The sequence below is a fragment of the Cupressus sempervirens genome, chromosome 4 (assembly GCF_028749045.1).
Source record: "Cupressus sempervirens isolate cs-2001-9-10 chromosome 4, ASM2874904v1, whole genome shotgun sequence".
Taxonomy (NCBI): Eukaryota; Viridiplantae; Streptophyta; class Pinopsida; order Cupressales; family Cupressaceae; genus Cupressus; species Cupressus sempervirens.
Window position 1 is genome coordinate 828409413 of NC_143121.1, and position 9233 is coordinate 828418645.

Consider the following 9233-nt stretch of genomic DNA (forward strand, 5'->3'; position numbering starts at 1 on the left):
TAAATAGTAAACAACCTCTTTATACCAAGGACAATGCTCAATACTAACAACCGTGTTTTCCAATTCTACATGATTTACTTGGCTAAGTGCACCAATATGGAGTGCAAGAAAGTGGACATGATGGAAAAAAAAGTCAAAATTGCATATAAATCAATCACATTATGTAAAATTTCCATCGAATTTCAAAATGAGGCTTGGCTCAATAATGAGCCATAACATGATCAGATTTTTACTTACTCAAAATGCAATTGTGTTTTGGCTATTATTACTATTTTTCTTTACAATGCATAACATAATCACATTTTGTTAAAATAAAAGGGTGTGAAAAGAACATGATTATACTGGGGGGTGAGGAGGGGGGGTGAATCAATATAATAACAAAATTACCAATTTAAAACTTGTATCCAAACAATTAACTTCAAATGCTGAAATGAACAATTATGCACATGAACATAATAAGACAAGATTTACGTGGAAACCTATTGCGGGAGGAAACCACAACAATATATGTTTTTATATAAACTTTCTTATTTTACAATGTATTGTAGAATTTGACCTACTAGAGGATCTTACCCTTGTGCTTATGAGCATTGACTGACTAGAAGCTTTGACTCTCACACTTGGCAAGTTCCAACCTACTAGAAGCACTAACCCCTACTACTTGTCTTCGTGAGCACCAACCCACTGCACACAAACTATTATCCACTTGACTATATTGTTTCTCTTCAACTAATGATGGAAAATTCAAATGGACAACTTTTGTTCCTCAAAATTAATATTTTTAATCTTTGTTCAAATACTCCTTTATCACTTAGTTTTCTTTTCCTTTAAATTAGTCTTCAAGTTTATTAGTTTAATTCCCTCACCTTTTTATTTTATATTTCTTTTCTTTATAAACACTTCACTCTAATTCTTTTATTAATTTTATATTTTCATTTCATTCTAGATCTTTCAATTCTCCAAGGCTGACCTCTCTTCTCACATATCTGACTTCTCTTTTTCTTATATTCTTTTCTTTATGTATACTTCATATTTCACTCTTCTATCAGTTTTTTTTCTTCGAACTGAATTCTTTATAAATATATCTTTTATCATGTCTTTCTCTTCAAAAATCACGTCTTTTGAAATGAAACATGTTTCACCACTCTTCACATGATAACCCATTATATATTATTTTTTAACAAAATAAGTCAACACTTTAATCCTGCCTTTTGGAAATAATTAATTTTACTTAGCAAATAAATCGTTGAGCCTTTTGAATATTGAATTTTCCGTAAATCTTTTTCTGAAACTGCAAACATATATCATCGTTTCTATATCAAGTATGCATGTGCGTCAACCTCCAAATGATACCATTCTCTGTGTTGACACTGGGGATATACATCTTTAGGCGCTCTTCTAGAAACAATCTTCTAACGTCTTCACTGCCCTTTAACATCTCCATATTTTGCCACTGCTTTATCTTATCACTGTTGAATACATTATTAATACAATCGTTGAATGTCTTCCAGGTGTATATGAGGTAGACGCTGCTGTATATCTTCCCGAAATAATTTCTTTTGAATGCTTCTCCTTTGTTATTATTCATGCGGATAAAGAATATCACCATAAATCTCCATAACTCCATATCCTCCAAAGTTTTGGCAGCTCCCTTGAATGGAAAATATATTGTGAAACGTGTGACTGGGTTGAAGACTCCCGATGGTATTCTCATAAGATTTTTTCCAATGACATGGCTTTTTCTTTGACTGTCGCTGCCATAACTATTAAGTTGCGGGCTGTTGTATATCATTTTTCCTTTTTTTTTTTTTAATCAAGCAACTTAATATTTGATCTCACTAATTTCTTGAACAACTGTAATATTCAATAAATCATATAGCTGCTGTAATTTGGTGATGCTTAAATGGCCTTTCAACATTATTATTTTCCAATGTAATCTTCTTTGCTGAATCACCGCTTCTCTCTAGTGCGGAGTCTTTCATCCATTTAGACACTCTTGGAGTTTAATGTAGTTATCTCACAAATTGATTTTATCATTGTTTTTTTTTTGTTTATTTACCATTGCCTCCATCTATATATTTTCTTATTACTAGCTATATATACCTCTATATATATTACGCCGAGAGTAATCGTTCTCGAGGCGCCTATTTTTATTTAATCCCAAAGTTACTTTAATCGAAGTTGGGATTAATGAAAATAAAAATAGGCGCCTCGAGAACGATTACTCTCGGCGTAATATATATAGAGGTATATATAGCTAGTGGCAGTCGCGGCGCAATAGGAAAAATATTTACTTTTTATTTTTTATTTTGATAAGGTTACTATAAAATTGTTAATTAATTTTTAATTAGAGTTGTATGAAGTTAGTATAAAATTATGTTTCAAAATATTTTTAAAAAATTAATATAAGGAGTTTAATATAGATTAAAAATATATTTTTTATTTTTGGGATATTGTAATGTAAAATGTTATAGTCATACATAGATATATGGTTAGGGACAAAGTTACCATTATAGTTAATGTTAACCTTAGGGATAGAATTAGGATTAGGGTTAGCATTAGAGTTAGGGTTGGAGTTAGGGTTAGGGTTTGAGCTATGGTTAAGGTTAGGGATAGAGTTATGGTTATGGTTATTGTTAGAGTTATGGTTATGGTTATTGTTAGAGTTATGGTTATGGTTTAGATTAGAGTTATGTTTATGGTTAAGGTTAGGGTTAATGTTACGGTCATGGTTAAGGTTAGGGTTAGAGTTATGGTTATGGTTATGATTAGGGTTAGTGTTAGGGTTATAGTAAGGCTAACGTTAGAGTTATGCTCATGGTTAAGGCTAGGGTTAGAGTTATGCTTATAGTTAGGGTTAGGGATAGGATTAGAGTCCAATTATGGTAGAGTTAGAATTAGGGTTAGAGTTAGGTGTAGAGTTATGTTTATGGTTAAGGTTAGGGTTAGAGTAATGCTCATGGTTAAGGTTAGGGTTACGGTTAAGGTTTGAGTCAAATATTATTTTAAATTTAATATAAGGAGTTTAATTTAGATAAAAATATATATTTTATTTTTGGGATATTGTAATGTAAAATGTTATAGTCATACGTAGATATATGGTTAGGGACAAAGTTAGGGTAAGGGTTTGAGCTAGGGTTAAGGTTAGGGTTAGGGTTAGATTCTAATTATGGTAGAGTTAGATTTATGGTTAGAGTTAGGGGTAGGGTTAAGGTTAGTGTTAGGATTAGAATTAGGGTTAAGATTAGGATTAGAGTTAGGGTTAGGATTAGGGTTATAGATAGGGTTAGGGTTAGGGTTAGGGTAAGGTTCTAGGTTAGGGTTAGGGCTAGGGTCAGGTTTAGGGTTAGAGTATGAGTTAGGGTTAGGGTTATAGTTTGAGTTAGGGGTAGACAGAGCATTATAATTTGGGTTAGGATTAGGGTTAGGTTTAGGGTTTGAGTTTGAGTTATGGTTAGAGTTAGGGTTAGAGCTAGAGCTAGAGTTAGAGTTAGGGTTAGTTGTAGGGTTTGAGTTACCAATAGAGTTAATTTTACAGTTGGGTTAATGTTAGAGTTAGGGTTAGGGTTAGAGTTTTGAGTCAAGGTTAGGGTTAGAGTTAGGGTTAGGGTTAAAATTAAAATCCAATTATGGTAGAGTTAGATTTACAGTTAGAGTTATGGGTAGGGGTAGGTTTACGCTTACAGTTAGGGTTAGAGTTAGATTTAGGGTTAGGGTTAGGGTTAGGGTTAGGTTTATATTTAGAGTTAGGGTTATATATAGAGAGAGTTATATCAATATTAAGGTTAGGGTAAGGGGATTGAGTCAGGATTAAGGTTAGAGTTAGGGTTAGGGTTAGGGTTTCAGTCAGGATTAAAGTTAGGGTTAGGGTTAGAGTCTAATTATGGTAGAGTTAGATTTACAGAAAGAGTTAGATTTAGGGTTAGAGTTAGGGGTAGGGTTAGGGTTAGGGTTAGAGATAGGGGTAGACAAAGGGTTAGGCTTAGGCTTAGGGTTAGGGTTAGGGTCAAGGTTAGGGTTAGGTTTAGGGTTAGAATATGAGTTACGGTTAGTGTTTGAGGTATAGTTAGGGCTATAGTTTGAGTTAGGGGTAGACAGAGTATTAGAATCCTAGCTACGATTAGGGTTAGGTTTTGGGTTACGGCTATGGTTACAGTTAAGGTTAGAGTTAGGTTTAGGGTTATAGTTATAGTTAGGGTTAAAGTCCAATTATGGTAGAGTTAGATTCAGGGTTACAGTTGGTGGTAGGGATAGGGTTACAATTATAGTTAGGGTTAGGGTTAGGGTTAGAGTTAGAGGAAGGGTTATATTTAGAAGTTTTCTTATGGTCACAGTTATAGTTAGGAGGGGAGTAAGGGTTGGGATTTTAGATTATATTTATTATTATATAAGGTGCCCTATATAATAATATGTATATTCCCACGCTCATGGATAAGGTTAGGGAAAGAAGTAGGACTGTGGTTATTAGTGTTACATTTAGAATTTCATTTAGGAGGGCATTGTGTGCTATTTTTTCCCCCTATTCAACCCATCACTGATGTTTGATCTGAGAGACCTTAAATGGGATAGGTTCTTTGTAGAGGGTTAACATCACTAAAGTTGGCGGCTAACATTTTGTGTTGGCTTGGTTTCTTCATTGACCATGCTGGATCATTTTTTCTTGGTCGGGTTGATTCATGCTACGAGATTCGATAACTCTTATTTCTTCGCGAGCTATCTTCCCATCTTCCCAAAAGTGCAAGATGTTGCCATGCATTCCCATTCTAATGTTTCTTTATATGCTAGTGTCTTTGAAACACTCTAAAGCCTAGAATTGCACAAGATGATGCCATGCATCTCCATTCTGATGCATCATCATGCTACATTGTTTCTTCAATTCTCTGAAGCCCAAAATTGCATCATGCTACCATGCATTGCCTTTCCAACATTTCCTCACTCCACAATGCTTTCATGAGTCTTTAAGACCCAAAATTGTGCCACATGGAGGGGGTTCACACCTTTTGTGCTATCTGCTTCGTTTGTTGGGAGGAATCTCTTCACTACATCTTAGTCATCCATTGGAAATAAAGCCAATCTTGATCGACAAATGTGACTTAATCCTTCACTGAGAGGAGTTTCCTCATTGCATCTTAGTCATCCTTTTTGAGGGGAGAATCTACATCGACGGTTGCAACTTAATCCTTCATTGGTGAGGATTCACGATGCATCTATGCCGTCTATTTCGAGAGGAAGACCTTCATCGATGACCATCATTCATTTTTGGGGAAACCAAATTCCCCCTTGGGATCAACCTTGCATTTTTTGTGGGAGGTTAAGAGATCATGTTATCTCTTTTCATAGTTTTTTGCCAGCGACATGAATGTCTTTCCTCTTCTTTCCATGAGTCTCCATTCTAGCGCCTCCTTAAGCTGCATTGTTTCTGCAATGCTCTAAAGCCCAAAATTGCATCATGCTACTACATGTCACCTTTATGACATTTCCTCACTCTGTAGTGCTTTCGCAAGGCTCCAAGACCCATAATTGTGCCATGTAGCGGGGGTCCCCACCTTTCGTGCTATGGTTACAATTTAGATTTTAGGGTTATGGTTAGAATCAAGGTCAATTCTAGAGTTTATAGAATATTTAGAGTTAAGATTAGGGATTAAATATACATGAGGGTTAGCATTGGGTTGTATGATAATTACAGTTAGGATTATAGTTAGATATATCATTTAGATTAGGTTTTAGTTAGGGTTTAATTAGACTTAAGATTAGGGTGAGGATCAAGGTGAAGTCTATATTAGGGTTCATATCATGGTAGGATTGAAACTAATGTTAGGGTTAACATTGAAATTATGATTAGGGGTAAGGTGAAGATTTATATTTGGTCATGATTGTGGTTTGTGCTAGGATTAGGGTCTAAGCTATGATTAATTTTATGATTGTACCTTTAGGGTTAGGGTTTTGTTTAAGTTTATGATTATGGTTACAACTATGGTTTATGGTTCAAGTTTAAAGTTGGGAATGTGATTAGGATCAGGGATTAGTAAATTTTTTAAGAGTTCGGTTATAGGTTTACACCATGGTTAGGACCTTGGGACTGGATTTAGAGTTTAATATCATGGTTATCCATATAGGTAGGTTTAGGATTTTGATCAATATTTTGGAGTTTTTTTTTTACATTATGGTTAAGGGTTAGATTTTAGGGTTAGGACTATAACCAATATTAGTGTGTAGGTTTTTGGTTTAGATTATGGTTTGGACTGAGATTTTCGTTATATCAATAGGGATATGTTTTAGTGCTATAATTATAGTTTAATGTTGGATTATAGTTATATTGTACATCATTGTTGGGGCTAGGGCTAAGGTAGGGGTTGTTGTTAGGGTTAACTAAGGATGACAATTAGGATGGTTTATCTTTTCAAGTAGAAAAAAAAACTCATATTGATTCAAAAACAAAGAAATTATACTTTGAAAATATTTTTCTATGTCATAATAGATTCATTTATTTTAATTATTGTATTAGTTAATTAGTTGTTTGATGTTTCAAAGTAAACATGGCTTATTTTATTTAAATTTAAATAATATTATTGTTTTGAATTAAATTTAGCTTACTTGTTAATGATCATATTTATATTTCTAATATTAACTCCAATTTGATCAAAGACCAAATATATTTTTGGTATTTTTGTAAACGAACTTGCTTAACACTTCCCTATTTCAAAGTTAATAAAATATCATTTCTATTGTCTTAGATTTGAGAGTAAGTATATTAAATAAGTAATAATAAATGAACATTATGATTAATATATTTCTAAAATAAAAATATATTACTTAAAAACTTGTTTACTTTAAATGAATAAAGTACTCATTTACTTGTAAATTTTAAAAATAGAAATTAATCTACATATATATAAAATATTTATTCTTTTTCCTATTTGCATACAAATTAATTAAAATCTAAACTTTAAACTACATAAATATTTTTAAAATATATATCCATCAATAAATAGTTTAGAATAAAGTAAAATCTAAAAATTAGACACATATAGAATCTTTTTAATTTCTATATACATGTTTTTCTAATTTATTTCTACAAACATGCAACTGATATTTCTATTATCCATTTTTTTCCATTCTAAAAAAATCTAGATGTAAATAGAATTTTTTTAGATGCATGCAATCTTTCTAATTTTTTCTACATACATATATTAACATTTCTATTTTATATTTTGTTTTTACATTATGGTTATTTCAATCAAAGTATGTAGATGTAAATAGAATTCTTTTCAAAAAAATTTATTTAAATTTAAATAACATTATTGTTTTGAACTGAATTTAGCTTAATTGTTAATGATCATATTTATATTTCTAATATTAACTCCAATTTGATCAAAGACCAAATATATTTTTGGTATTTTTGTAAACGAACTTGCTTAACACTTCCCTATTTCAAAGTTAATAAAATATCATTTCTATTGTCTTAGATTTGAGAGTAAGTATATTAAATAAGTAATAATAAATGAACATTATGATTAATATATTTCTAAAATAAAAATATATTACTTAAAAACTTGTTTACTTGAAATGAATAAAGTACTCATTTACTTGTAAATTTTAAAAATAGAAATTAATCTACATATATATAAAATATTTATTCTTTTTCCTATTTGCATACAAATTAATTAAAATCTAAACTTTAAACTACATAAATATTTTTAAAATATATATCCATCAATAATTAGTTTAGAATAAAGTAAAATCTAAAAATTAGACACATATAGAATCTTTTTAATTTCTAGATACATGTTTTTCTAATTTATTTTTACAAACATGCAACTGATATTTCTATTATCCATTTTTTTCCATTCTAAAAAAATCTAGATGTAAATAGAATTTTTTTAGATGCATGCAATCTTTCTAATTTTTTCTACATACATATATTAACATTTCTATTTTATATATTTTTTTTACATTATGGTTATTTCAATCAAAATATCTAGATGTAAATAGAATTCTTTTCAATAAATCTACATGTATATAGAATTCTTTTAATTTTTTACATACATAAAATCTTTCTAATTTTTTTTCTACATACATAAAAGAATAATTTCTATTTTCTATTTAAAAAAAAAAGCTATCATAAAGATTGATAAAATAATTGATTGCATATGCATTCTTTAGTTTGTGCACTAAATGCACAAAATAAATTGTATAGATTAAAACTTCCCGTGCTGGGCACGGGAATATACAATAGAAATATCAGTTACCAAGAATAGTCGGCCATAAGCAATCAAATCTTAAACTCTGCAAAATTTCTTGCAAGCAATCTTTGTTCTGTCTTCGGCTGAAAAGGAAAAAAAGAATTTCAGATCTGAGATTGTTTAGATTGCCCTATTCGATTAAAAAAGCCATGGAAGTCACCGCAATTACATCTCCAAGAGGCCTAATGTGCCTTGATTCAGTACCCACATGCTTATCTCCACAAAAAACTCTGCACAGGGCCTCCAGTGGCCTCAATTTCGGTCATATGAACAAAATTCTAAATCTAAATGAAATTAATTAAAATTGAAATATAAATCAAAGTAGAATATTATAACTAATTTTGAATTTCAATTTACTTCTACATCTAAATCTAAATGAAAATGTAAATAAAAAATAGAAATCTCACCTGCAAAAATGTTACTCCAAAACTTCAATTTACTCCTATTCAAAAACTCCAATCTAATCCTCCAATAACCTCCACCTCTTCCTTCCTGTAAAAACATAAAATGAAAATGAAATGAGGAGCCTTGGTTTTATAACTTCTGAGAGGCTCCTCATATCCCCCAACAGACGTCTCTTCACATTCCACGAATTTGTTTCAAATTCCCCCACTCCCCGCAAAAAAAAAGCATGAATGTGCATGCAAAATTATATGTAACAAAAAAAAAAATCATATTGAAATTATTTCGCCCCTATTTTTTCGGGTCCTACTTTTTCGGGTCCTACTTTTTAGAGCCTATTATTTCGGCCTCCATTTGGCTTCCTATTATTTCGGCCAGCTATTATTTCGGGAATTCTTTTTTAATATTTAATTTGGAAGTTTGTAACTGCTCCCAATTCTTTTTTATTGACAAGAAATCTTGGCATATTCCCGTGCTGGGCATTTGTGCTGCCATTGTATAGAACGCCTCTCGGCGTAATAATATTCTTCGTACATGTGTGATGTTATTATTATTGCTAGACTTAGGTTATATAGTTGTCTTTCTTTT